We start from the raw sequence: 14,659 nt of genomic DNA, 5'->3' as shown, positions 1-14,659 counted from the left end.
AAACAGACAGAGAGAGAGAGAGACAGAGAGACACCCTGAAAGGCATAGAGTGATGTACTGCAACAGCCACACATACACCAATTTTAACCAGTGGCATGTGCAAATACTATGGTGAGGTCCATTGTGTAATAGTAGGTAGGGAGCGGTTGTAATCTCACATTAGTTGCTGTGTGTGTGTGTTTCTGTATATATTACACATACAGGAGAATACACATCCAGCAGGTCTATGTCTGTCTAATGGCCACCAATATTTCCTAACCATGGAAACTGCAGACATCTGTGCAGTCACACAGACCATGGTTCAAAGCTGCAGAGAGCATCCCGGCCTTACCTGGTCAACCATCCTATCATACATTCAGAAGCCAAAGTGTAGCCAGTAATGCCATGGGACATGGGGTTTCCGTATATATGAGATACATACACACCTCCTTGCTGTGCAGTCAGTAAGATGCACAGGGGACACTGCAGGGGCAGTTCACTATTGCCAGCACACACCTATTTAAATCACAGTTAGCTACTGGCCATCGCATGTGACCAGGAAGCCCATTCTGCCTATATAGACCTTATCAAGAGTATTAGGACTTGAGTCAGTACCCTGATCCTGGGTCAGTTGAATGACCCTAACATACATTGTAAGACGTACCCATGCCAGCACACAAATGGCCAGACAGCCATTAACAGTGGAAGTACAAACACCTTGGTGTGGCCAGTGACTACCCCTACATGAGGTGAAGGTGTATTGTAGTTGACATTACACAATATGGGTTACCACTGCAGCATCCCTACAGTGTCATCCTCCATGGCAAAGCAACCATCATGCGGTCACGTTTGCAGTCACCATCTCCCACACTACCCATGTAGTTAGGGTTAGCCATACATACACCTCCAACATGGAATACATACTCCTGAGGGGGTATACACAGCCTCACAGCCCCCAACTCCTCATTAAAGACTGGCACCAATGTCCGCAGATACACACAAGCGCTATATGTGCATTTGTATAGATGCATGTAGTCAGGTATACCCAACAGGCCTACATAATCCCCTGCTAGGATGTGTACACCTGTCTGGTGGACATCTGCAATACATGCTGTCCATAACAGGAATGACATATTACTGTCTGAGACAAAGTAGGGGAAGTTGCCCATTTTGGAGCAATGTTTCTTTAGCATGTACATGAGAATGGGATCAGTTCTGCAAACCTGCACAACAAACACAGAGCTTATATTGTCTACATCCACTACAGACAGTCATTTCCCCTGCTGGACATATGTCTGCAACAGCCCAGGAAGCACCTGCAGCTGCACACTTGTGGTGCTCAAGGACACCAACTATACCAGTGCTGTTGATATAGCATACTGGCTGCCTGACAGAGTCAGTATAGGCTTTACCCCCTGTCTTCCCCATCAGTACATCAGGATATCCACAGTACCTCCCCTGCCTCCTAAATGTAGGGAACAGGTCACCACTGCCATGTGTAAGTCATGGTATACATCTGTCATGGGAGTCTATCACATCACAGGATGCATCCTACATGACCCCAAGCATAACCTTGCAACACCATAAGGAACTGTATTCAAAGGAGGACTGACTACCGCCTTTGCCCCAGACATTTGATAGACAACCACTGTCACCCCTTTAGACTAAGGTGGGCATCCCCCACTCAGTCACATGATAGACCCAGCAACCTAACTAGACTGTTCTGCAAGGCCATAGCACAGTTTATAGTGAACCCCATTAACAAGGATATTAGCGACCAGCACACACTCCATCATGCACATTTAGGTTTAGTCAAGGAAGGGTCCATGTCTGTTACACTCAGTTGACCTCTATGACACAGTCACCAAAGCCATGGATGGGGGGTTGACAGTCCAAACTGCCTACCTTGACTTGGACAAACTCTGTGACAGTATAACCCATGTGGCCATTATACATATAACTCTCCCAAATATGCATCACACCATATGTTACCATAGGGGTAACACACCGGTGTGCTGACATGACCCACCTATTCCACATAGGGGAATCCACCTCAAGTGGTTGACCCATAACTAGGTGTGTAACCTGTTGTTCCATGTTTGGGCCTCTGTTATGTGTGATGTACACTTCTGAGGTGCATATAACAGCCATTAGCCTATGTCCGACCATGTCTGTGGACGACTGTGTGCTGTGTGCTGTCACTGGATTCCCTAGTGATGTGGACATCTGCCTAGGAGGGTCTCACACAGATACATGATGGTTGCCAGACACATGGCCTCAGGCTGCATACCAGGACATACAGTGTCAACCCCTTTGGGGAGATTGACGTTCCCACATATTATCACTGTACTAACAACATCCTAGGCATGCAATCAGTCATGAGGAAGCTGTGGACACAAGTCTTTGGCAACATGACATTTCAACACAATGTTGATTTTATTGTAAGGTAAACCTTCTACATGGCCCATGTCATACATAAGGGTATGTCGTCAAGGGACATGGGGTATTAACATCCCCATATTCACCCTAATGAGGCCCATTATTGTGTATAATTCCCTGTTCATCATTCACATCACACAGCACATGCAGCAGCTGGGGACATTACAGAGGTTCCCCACTAGGGAATACCAGGGCATCAAACATCTACCATACAACAATAGGCTATAAGGTCTACCCTCTATCCGGTTTCATACATACTCCTCAGGGGTGACCTCAGTGCGGCATGCAAGGCAATCACAGACTCCAAATTGCTCCACTCTGTTAAAACACACACACATATATACACACACACACACACACACACACACACACACACACACACACACACACACACACACACACACACACACACACACACACACACATGCCCTCAACCTGGTGTGTGACATGAACTGGGCATGATGGCAGCTCAGATGTGTGCCCCATACAATCACCCTGCAGTGGAATGGGCACTCTGTCCACATCAGGCAGGGTAGCTATTTGCACCTTTGCAGGCGTAACCTGGATAACTGGATGGTTAACTGCACATACACCCTTGAGATACCACATGTATCCCTGTTGGGTTGGAGCATCAGGTGCTGCTTTGCATACACATGGGCTAACATCTGACCTAGGCATATGGCTGCTCAGGGTCCATAGCCTAGTAACCTCATATGGTACCAGGAATACCAGATATGGCCTGAGTGCTGAGACAGACTGTGTTGTTATGTGTCCACACTCATCACTGCCATTGACGGTTGGGTGCTCCCTATGGGCAACATTACAATATCATGTCATCCAGCTTACATCCGACAAATAGGTAAGTGGTACTACAAGTTCATGTGGACATTCCAGCAACATCTGTGCTACCCAATAACTGAGAGCAATGCATATTTGGTGTAGGGTGTCCTCCTCATAGATGTCTGACATCTACAGTACCCAGATGTTTGCAGAATGTGTACATGTGCCTGATAGATGTAGATCCGCTGCCAGACAATTGTGAATATCTGGACACCAGTTGGACAATACGTGATGGTTGTCCCCAGAGTTTGGGGAATGTCTTTGTGACATGCCAGACCCCAGGGAACACAGTAACAGTACATTAATATCTGGTACTGTATTCATTCCCTTACATTGTATGCTCAATATGTACGCACTGCTGCTGAAGCAGAGCCAGTGTCCCCCACTAATAGTGCATATAACCTGCTGTCCTTCTGCAGGGGGTCACCCGGTATGTTAGCCATAGGTGTCAGGCAATGAGATACAGGTGTGGAGTACACAGTGACCTAGCCAGAGTACATCAGGAATGGTCAGAGACACCTGGACAATTTTTGAACTAATATATGACATTCACATAGTGAGAGGGGCTCACTGACAGTACATGATGTGATATGCCAGCTGTATCCACCAGTACTTACTGTCAGTATTGTACAACAGACAATCCAGTAGCAGTCATATGTGAGCTGAACACTGCTGGGGTGACTCAGGGACCAGAGCTGTCATTTATGTCACTGCAGATAGAGCCATAAGGGATGGCCATAGGTGCTGGACAGCAGACTAACAGCAACATGACAGTCCAAGAAATGTTGTTGAGACCTACTATTTAAATTTCTATTGCCCATGACTGCATCCCCCCATCTGCATTTCATTACATGCTTAGTTCTATGACATACCTGGTATATTGCTGTACTCCTTTGTGAGAAGAAATCCAGTTGTAGTCTCCTAGAGAATTGCTGTCTGTCTTCATGAAGAAAGTGTCAGACCTGTTTACCACAGGCAGCAGCTTGCCTTTTGTAGGTAATGCTCATGAACAGGTGATTGCCTTTACACCACTCTGTGACTCCCACTTGCTAATTGCATCCAGAACTGCTGGGTTGCATTGGCATTAGCCAATGGCATGGAAACATAGTCCTATAATTAAGGCTGTCATGTAGGCTTTGTTCCTTTTCCTAGACAGTGAGGAGGACATTATTGAGGTGTGGGAGCTACAGCATTACAGAGGGTATGTAGAAATACTGTTCACTGTTTGGTTTGATGTGTTATGTCCACGTTTGCATGCTATGTTTGTCATTGTTAACAGAGTTTGTGCTTCTGTAGCACGTTACTGTTTAACAATGTGTGTTGGGCTCAGTAAGGAGACAGGAAGATGTGAGTGTCACACATCCTTTTTATCTGAATGTCCATGCTACTGCTGTTTGTAGGGGGAGACTATGACACATGTCCTTGTCACCTGAACATTCCGCCCCCAAACCTTTATGTATGGTTGTTGTGTGGATACCCTGTTCTAGATGTTTGGGAGGTATGGTATGTCTGTAGCAGGCAGCTGAACATACAGCTGCTTGTGTGGCAGGCCACAACTGCTGCATTCTGGCCAGGAGTCATATTGGGGATTGTGAAGACATTGGGGGACAGAAAGCTGTATATGTCAGTGAGGGAGCAGTGTCAGCTCTTGTGTCACAGGATAGCCAGGGTGATGGTAGTCATTGCAGTCCAGGTGAGGCATATGGCTGTGGTACATATGTTAAGTACTAGTACCATCCAGAGAGTGGTAGGGGAGGTTTATGACACGTATTGATATTTGTGACATATGTCCCACCCTCTAGCCCTTTGACATGCTATTGTGGGTGGCAGTGACTGTGGTAGCAGGAACCAGATCTGCCGGACATTGCAGAGCTCAGTTATTTCTAGGTTGTATTGCCAAGCATGTAGTTGTCATGCAACAGACTGGACTGTGGGCCTGAACTGTGGGTGTCCAGATGTCAGACATGCTAGGAATGTTACAGTTAGAGCTGCTGAGTACTTATTATGGGAGGTGTAGTTGCAAGACATATGTGCATGCATACAGTGTGTTACACAGGATTGGCATGAACATGTGTGTTTGGATGGCTATGACATGTGACACTGACCTGTCTGTCATGCTTTTGTAAAATCAGTCTGCACTGACTTGCCAGTATGTCAGCACACAGAATAGCTTTGATGACAACCATGCCATATGTAGGTGACACAACTGTGGACATTTTGCAACAGTCTGTGCAGTTGTCAGCTGTACCTGATATCGTAGGCCTCCTGTCGATCCATCAACATGTCTTTGGCTGTGTACTGGTTCGGTGTGTGCATCACAGGCCCACGTACACTGTCATTTATCACATTATATGTAATAGTAGTGCCACTGGTACTCAGGATATCTTCATAACAACACCAGTAATTCCTCAGAGTTGAGTTGGCCTACTGGTGTATTGCAGTGAACTGTACTTCTGAGGGTCCTGGGTCCAATACTTGGCAGGGGTGTCCTTTTTTCCCTAATATTACCTGACTGTACTGCATGATATATTTATAAAAGCAGTAGGAATTCCCCACAGCTGAGTTGGCATAGTGGTGTGTTGCTCTGACTGTAGTTCAAAAGGTCCTGGGTTCAATGCATGGTAATAGTGTATTTTTTCCTAATGTTACATGACTGTACTGCAGGATATATTTACAAAAGCAGTAGGAATTCCCCAGAGCTGAGTTGGCCTAGTGGTGTGTTGCTCTGATTGTAGTTCAGAGTGTCCTGGGTTTGAGCCTTGGCAGGGCTGGTTATTTTGTTGCTGGGCAGAACAGTGTCTGAATCAGATAAGATGATTAAAGCACTTTTAAGTAGTTTTAAGTAGGTTTGCGTAATGTGACACAATGCCAAGCAGTGCTTATCCCAGCTTAAACCCGCATTATTTTCAAAAAAAGAAAAGAAAAAAGGAGTGATAGGCAGTGGCAGCTGGTGACTTCAAATCAAAGTGGGGCTGCCGGAGACAGCGGAATGGGTGGGGCCAATGGGAAGGGGTGTGGCCAACTAGAAAGGGGCGTGGTTATGATCAAAACCACAAAAACTGGGACTTTAATTAAATATGCTGCCCTGGGTGCTAAACCATCATTATGAGAGTCCAATCAAGACAAAATAAAGAGGAAAAGAAAAAAAATATTTAAAAAAAAATATTTCAATGCACTGGCTACATGACAGCTTACTTAATATCTAGATGGAAACAAAAAGGTTGTGAGGCATGAGACATTAATTTACATTTTAATTTTAAATACATTACTGGAATGCCACTCAAAATCAAGTATAAAAAAACAAGCAGCCAACAACATGCATTTTCTGAATAATAAGCATAAATCAACAGTATAAAAATATGACAGAAAACCAGAAGATTCTTCAAAATCAAGGACAGATGAAAAGCCATAACTGTACTTGTGTCTACCTTGGATTGGAGGATACTCTGTCTGTACACTTACACTGCATAACTGCTCCATGCCTTGCTTGGACACATCCAAAGTCACTCCATGGGGGAGTGGGGTATAACAAGTATGTCACAATTTGAAATGTCTCTGGCTGATGGTGATGGCCCAGGCACATTTGTCATACTCTCAACCTCACAGCAACAGCATTCTAGTAAAAACAAAAAGTTAAACTTAACTGTCATTAGTGGACACTATGAAAGCCAGCTGACATGACATATTGTGCAGTGCCTTAAGATTTATGCATGTATAATAACTCTAAAGCTGTAAGGATTCCTGGAGCCATGGGCAAGGTCTCCCTTTAGAAAGGTCCATGTGCCAGCAGTACCTATTTGTTTAACAAAATAGATAGTATGGGGAAGAATCTAAGATATGTATTATTCGGAATCAATAATTGATCAGAACCTAAAGTCTGGCATAAAAAGTAGACTATGTTACATCTAAAACAAATCAATAACTCAGAATGCTGAATAAATCTAAACATATCTAACAGAAAAAAGCATAGATAGATACTAACCATCCTTTGTTATGCTCTGGCCTATGACCAACATTTGACAATTCTAATAGAATTGTGGATATGCTGCCAACTTTGCTAATAAAATCCATCATGGTGCTTCTCAACAAATGATCAGCCGCCTGGAATTAAAGCACACATTAAGTCTTTCCCAGTTAAAGACTGCATGTAACATAATACATAAATCTGTCGGATAATGAGCATTTGCAAGTTTAACTGTAATATACAACTCATTTAGACATCTAAAATGACAATGCCAAAATCTAATAGAAAAATACGATCATATAATCTCTTTACAGCATATATATGCCATTTTATATTAAACTACTCCACATGTAAACTACCGCACCACTGATCTGCCTTTTTCTTCTACATTAACCTTATTACCACTTTCCCCTGCACTAACTCCTCCTTACCTCCTCAGTTTTTCCACATCACTATTTAATTCTTATGCTAGAATAATTACACAAAACTCTCACATCATGCTATCATGTCTGTCTTGTAATTCTATCTGACAGTTACTTAAACACTGATGGAACTTCAAGGAACCAGTTAGTACAGCTGAGCCAACAACAAAACCTGTAAAGGCAATATGTACAGGTTAAAGAAGTATTTTGTATACATTTTCAGACCAATAATGGACATTCAGACTCTATTAATGTGAGATTTACATATTTGATATACAATATGCATATGTCATTTTGCATTCTATGTAGAACATTTTATTACCTGCTACTGTGTGATTTCATATGATGGACATTTTTTTTCTCCCTGATAAGACAGCAAGTAATTTGTGATTTGACTCAGAAAAGAACAATTACAAATGAATGAACCCCCAAGAATGTGACCAGCGACTACTTAACAATTTAACTGAACATTAAATGCTGAAATATGTCTCACTTAAAATGTAATGATTTATGATTATTTTTTACAAAGTAGCAAAGGATGAAGCTTCTTAACAGAAACAAATTTGACAAGCTGCTGATTAAATATCTACAGGAGCCAGCATTTACACTTTTCCTAAAAGTCCATAAAATGTAGTGGACTCAGCCCAGCTGCATAGCATATGGAGATAAAGCCCTGACTATGCCACAGAAAATCTGAATTCAGGTAGTGGCTCAGGTACTATAACAGCCTGGCAGGGAAAGGTGGAAATGAATGTCTGTTGTCAGCTTGAGGATTCTAGAAGGAAGGCACCAATTCAGTCTATTATCAGACACTCAGGCAGGAGTGCAGAGACACTCCTATCAGTACTTTGTGCTGCAAGTAAGATGGGAAGTTTAGACATGTACACAAATATGCACATCATACCTTTCAACTGTATAGATTTTTGAAGAATGTCCAGATTTTTGCCTCATATTATTGTTACATTTTTCATAAAATTGTGCTTTTCTGGCAAACTAGTATCAAATCTTTTAAGATTGAAGTTAGAAAAAAATGATATACATTTGAGTTTCAGGCTTCATCCCCTTCAAAAAAATAATGCTAACGGATGCTATTCTATCAACTCTCTAAGTTTCTATGAGTAATATTTAAAAATTGTTCCTGTTTTTGGGCCATTGTCCCACTTTTATGTATGGCTTTGTCCAGATTTCTTGCTCTAAGAGGTTGAGACGTATGATGCACATCCCCCTAGACAGCAGCAATTATGGCATGATAAACCACTGCAGGGCTTGTGAGGTGGTTATTAACCCCCACCTCGAAGAATGATGTCAAATTCCAATGTCAAGCGCTCCAATCCCTTATTGGAATCCAAGATCAGGAAGTTGTCACATGGAAGACTTGGCTCTCACTAAGGGCCAAAGCACTACAGACCCAGTCCTAGGAAGCTGACAAAGTCCCTGTAGCAGTTTGAATCAGCAGTAACCTAGATGGGAAAGGGCTTTGTAGCCTTGTTCTTTTTCTCTCTCATCTTCTTGTCTTTGCAGTACCTCATCTCTAAACAGCCAAGTAATTTCAGGGGGGATAACTCCTACTCTTTATTTCTTTTGTTGACTTGGTAAACACACCAAGCACAATCTTCTTTTCAGCAGCAACCAAGGAGGAACATAGGCATGTGATGGCCTAAGGCTCATACAGAGGTTGAAGGACTCAAACCCTGAAGTGCAGCATTTTTTTCTAGCTTTTGTAACTCACATGCTTAATCCTGAGAACTAAATAGTTCCTTGATCCTTGTGTTGGCAGTATCATACTTCATCATATTTCCTTTTTTCCTCGATAATCTATTTATCTGACACCTTTGTATGTTGACACCCTTCTTTCAGCTACATAAGATACTTTGTTCCTAAAAGTGTGTTGGAACAGCTGCCTTACTGAATGGAGTAGCTTTAGTGCCGGTATGGGCAAAACTTCTGTAGGCCATCAGTCTACTCTTCAGCTGTTACTTCCATACATTTAGCTTAGGCAATCCATGTTGCTTTGCTAATCTGCATGTAACCTTTCAGTAATCCTTTAGCTTGTGGCTATAGTGGAGGTACTTTTCTATGGGTAAAATATTTTAATTCACACCAGTCCTTGAATTATCTTAGAGGGAACCCCTTTGCCAAAAATCAGTCAGTCTATTTTTCTCTGTAATGACATTCATGCTGGGAAGCCATGGTATTTCATTCACCATTGACTAGGGAGGCATTGTTCCTAACTGGGCTGCATGTGCTATCTCAGTACATTTCTCATGGAGTTTGGTATTATTAATATGAAATCTCACATAAACACTTCTCATATTCAGATACTGTTATTTTCCTCATGAAAAATGCATCTTCAGTGTCTCTGTATGTGGATCCTTGCTCTTAATTTCATATTAACTACTATTGTTAATATATATTTTTAATAAGTCCCCATTTAGTTAACATCTCAGCAACAGCACATATAATTCATATCTGTACAGTCTAGCCTTATAATGCTTCCTATTCTACACAATTCAAAAAAAATGAGTGGTGCACCATCACCACACTTTATATATAACTGTAATAAAATATTAATCATACTGAATTAGGGTTATCACCTTTTGAAATGCCCAAAATGCGATACTTTTATGGAAATGTGAAAGTTTTGCAAGACAAACCATACACCCTAGTGATGTAAAGGACTGGACTTCACATTTTTTTTATGAAAATATCTTGTAACATTTGAGCTGCATATGTTGTTTCTGTACTTTTCCGTTAAACCCCTACCACACGTTTTTGGTCCCTGTTTGGCATGTTTCGACTTATTTAGCAGTGAAATGTATACATCTTTCAGACTCATGGACTGAATTCACTTAGCCATCCATGCATCACTCTTACATGGGGCCGATCAGTTTCTCAGATGTAAGCTTCTGTCATACTAGCCAAAGATTGCTTTGGCATTGATGGCCGTCCCACATTCAGAAATACCATCGACCCTGCAGTTTGTTTTTCACAGACCATGCGGTCTTACTTGTTTTCAACTGTCCTCCCCTTTGAAATGCATCTCTGTAGGTGATTTCTTGTTCTTGATCTAGGTCACTGTCACCCCCTGAAACCCCCTTCCAAAAGAGCAATGTGCACAAAAACGCCGGAAAAGGAAGGGTAAGACTACAAGGTCTGTGGAAAACAAAGTGTAGCCCAAAACCAGGAGAAAGAAATCACCCAGACACTATGTAGTAGGAAGGGGAGGACAGTGGAAAACAAGACCGCAAGGTCTGTGAAAAACAAAGCGCAGTGCTGATCCGAAGCCAGGGGGAATGGCTTGTGACTGTTTTATATTTAGACCTTTTAGTTAAATTTGAGCTGTAACCGAATTAACTTTTTTCGGTTTGCCATACTCCCACTGTCTCCAAATATATCAAATTTAAAAAAGTAGTTCTCTATGTAACTTGAAGCTTTGCTTTGAACGACTCTACAAGGATCTCCCTCACTGAGTATACTTGTGAGTCTTTAATTCCCACATGTAGATGTCTTTATTATTGGGGAAACCATTGATGTTATGTGATCCGATCTCGCCTACATTCTGAATGATGGGTTCGGAGCCGATACCTCGGCTCCGACTCGGCACGCTTATGCTATAGAGCAAGGCCTCTTATTGGCTGAGCTTTCTTTATCCCAGGATGCACCACCACTAATCCCCCAGATCTCGTTTGCCGCTTACAGAGCTTGGACGTGGTCTCAACATTGGCTGGGCTAAGTACTATATTAATAGTATCTTTTCCTGTCAGAAATTTTCTTTTTTTCAACCCAAAAGCTGTTTTAACGGCTATTATTTGTGTATGAGTGTGTTTCTTGGTGATTTATTGATTTTTACTTAAAATTTCCTGTCAGAGAAGATTCCTTTCAGTCAGAGGGGCCTTCCCTGTTCTAACTACTTTATTGGTTGTGTGTGGGTCAAGTACCCATTTGAGTTAGAGGGTCTTGACCCTCCTTGCTTTCTTTCTTTTTTCTTACTGTGTAAAAAAAAAAAAAAGGGAAAAGTTTCTCTTTTCAGTATTTATATATTTTTTGGCATATTTGTTGTACCTGTGTCCTAAGCTGTTTAAAGTTTACTGTTGTTTCTGTTTTTACAACTATGTCTAAGGAACATAAACCATCCGGTTTTAAGAAGTGCATGAGGTGTGTGTTTAAAATGTCCATTACGGACGACCACTCCTCGTGCGTCTATTGTCTTGGCGCCAAACATCTCCAAGAATCCTGCAGTGTGTGCCATGCGTTTTCCTCTCAAGTCCTCCAGGAGAGGAAAAACAAATTAATCCTTAGAGGATTAATCAAGCCTTCTTTCGAGGAGGCTTTATCTTCCTCTCCTTCTTCTAAGAAGAGGAAAGCGTCGGCTCCGACCAGTCAGTCGGAGCCGACGGCTAAGAAAGGCAAGCAGACTTCTCCATCGGCTCCACGGACTTCGGAGCCGAGGTCGGAACGGTCTGCCTCAATGCCTCCTACCTCGACCCCTCTGGCTTCGGAGCCGAGGTCTGGAGCATCGAGAGGCGGGTCATCCTCATTGGCTCCACTGATATTGGAGCCGATAAGGGTCATCGGCTCAGACACTTCCCCCTCGGAGCCGAAGTCTTTATCGGAGCCGAGAGAAATTTCGGTGAAGGCTTCCTCGGAGCCGATAATAGTGGAATCCTTTCGGAGCCGGTCCCCAGGCCCTTCGGAGCCGATGGAGAAATCGGTTCGGGCCCGATCGGTATCCTCGAGATCTTCCAGGATGTCTGATTCGGACATCGACAGGATACTCCTTCGACTCTTCCAGTCTCCGGTGTTCCAAAAGATGGTTTTGGCTCCAGCCCATTTGGCTTCGGAGCCGATGGTCCACTCCCTTACAGTTCTTCCTTCTCCAACAGCTTCGGCACCATTGGAGCGGGTGTTGGTGGAACCAGTGGAGGTGTTAGGGTCAGACCCGACCCTTGCTCTGACTCCGGCTCCTGGGTCGGAGTTCAGTGCACGGACGTCTTCCTTCGGCCCTAGGGGAGAGGCTTCGGGATTGATGCCTTCGGTCCCAAGTCTTCCTCTTGGTGCGTCGGTGGCGGGAGTACCGTATACTGTCGTGGCCATGGAGGGGGGACCTTCCCAGGATTCTGGTGGTCCCGCCTTCAGGGCTATAAGGAGTGCTCTAGCCAAATCTTCTTTGGCCACCTCCACAGTTTCCCCGGCTCCTTCCCTACTCTTGGAGACTGGGTTGTTGGCAGTTCCCCTGTCAGCAGACAGCGGAGCCCCTGGGCCTCAGGTTACCCCCGCTGGGGTTTCTCCCCCTCCTGGAGGTCCTTCTGAAGCCTCTTCGGATGAACCTCCCAGGAAGAAAATGTGCAAGAGGAAGCACGTTGACTCCCCTGACGAGTCTTTGACATCTGACACCGATCTCGATGATGCAGAGGGGTCCCCCAAGTCGTCCTCGGATGATGTCTCCTTTGCAGACATCCTTGAAGCCCTAAAACAATGAGGCGGCTGGCAGTCCAAACCTCCCTCTGCTGATGAGTTGGTGTTCCTGAAGGCCTTCGGGGCACAGCCCTCCACCTCCTGGGTGTCTCCGCCCTTCGACGAGCTCTTGGATTTGATCTGTCGAAGGGCGTGGGAACACCCGGACTCTGTGGAACCGGTGCCCGCTCGTCCAAACAAATTTCTTTCAGCACCCCCAGATAGAGAGTTCCTCACGAAAGGTGTGGCTGTGGATGCTATGGTGGTGGAATCTGCTACACAGCAGGATGTAGCAGAGGCTTCTATGTCCGTCCATCCTCCTAATAAGGAGTCTAGGAGCATGGATCGGTACGGCAAGCGCACCCTTAGTTCAGCAGCCTTTACTTTGAGGTCTCTGAGCTACCTAATGCACTTTACGAGATTCCAGAGGGATCTGATTAAGGAGCTATCCGATACCCTCTTAGGTAACCTGCCTGAGGAGCTGGCCCAGACGGTTGGATCTCAGCTGGCTACGATGTCATCCATCTCAAACTCGTCCATGAGGCTCATCTCGTATGCGGCCGAGGGGGCGAGTAGAGCGGCAGGTACAGGCATTGCACTACGGAGGCAAGCCTGGCTTCACCTGTGTCATTTTGCGGAGGCCTTCAAGTCTTCATTCGCCGACACCCCATTTGATGGGTCCTCCCTGCTTGGGCCCAAGGTGAAAGACACACTTACCCGCTGTGAACAGGAGGGTAAGACTCTGACTGCCGTAGGGGCACGATTTTCCACTCCCTTTCGGCCTTATTCCAAGGCTAAAAGAGGAGGGAAGATGTGGTTCCGGAGATCGCAGAAGTCTTACTCCTCTCAGCAGGAAGATTCCCCCTCCAGAGGCAGAGGAGGGGGAAATTCATCAGGAAGACGCCGTCCCAGAGGCAGCAGAGGCCCCCGCAACACTGGAGACCGCGAGTCCTTTCATGGCTCCTCAACTTTTCATAGTCCCTGAGGGATTGCCCGGCTGTGCTGCTCCGGAGCCAGTCGGGGGTCGTTTTTCGAAGCACCTAAAGGCCTGGGAAAGGATCACTCAGGACCGATTGGTGCTTAGAATTATCGCCGGAGGTTACACCATCCCATTCTGTTGTCCCCCCCCTCAGTCCAAAAGAATCCCGGACCCGCCACCCAGTCAACGGGATACCGCTGCCTTAGAAATTTCAAAACTGCTGCAAAAAGGAGCCATCCAACCGGTCCCCGCAGACCAGATCGGATTAGGGACTTACTCAAGATTCTTTTTAGTGCCAAAAAAGACTGGGGACTTGAGGCCCATTTTGGACCTAAGCAACCTAAACCGTTCAGTCAAGAAGTCCAAGTTCCGAATGGTCACTTTACAAACCATTCTCCCGTTGTTGGAGAAAGGTGTTTGGATGTGCTCCATAGACCTCAAGGATGCGTATTACCATATCAAAATACATCAAACGTCCAGGAGACACTTGCGCTTCAGCCTAGGAAGCAGTCATTTTCAGTTTCGTGCGCTGCCCTTTGGTCTCACCACAGCCCCCAGGGTGTTCACCAAATGCTTGGCAGT

The sequence above is a fragment of the Protopterus annectens genome, chromosome 12.part0 (genome assembly GCF_019279795.1).
Source record: "Protopterus annectens isolate FY-2018-M chromosome 12.part0, PAN1.0, whole genome shotgun sequence".
Taxonomy (NCBI): domain Eukaryota; kingdom Metazoa; phylum Chordata; order Ceratodontiformes; family Protopteridae; genus Protopterus; species Protopterus annectens.
Note: the sequence above shows the minus strand (reverse complement) of the source record.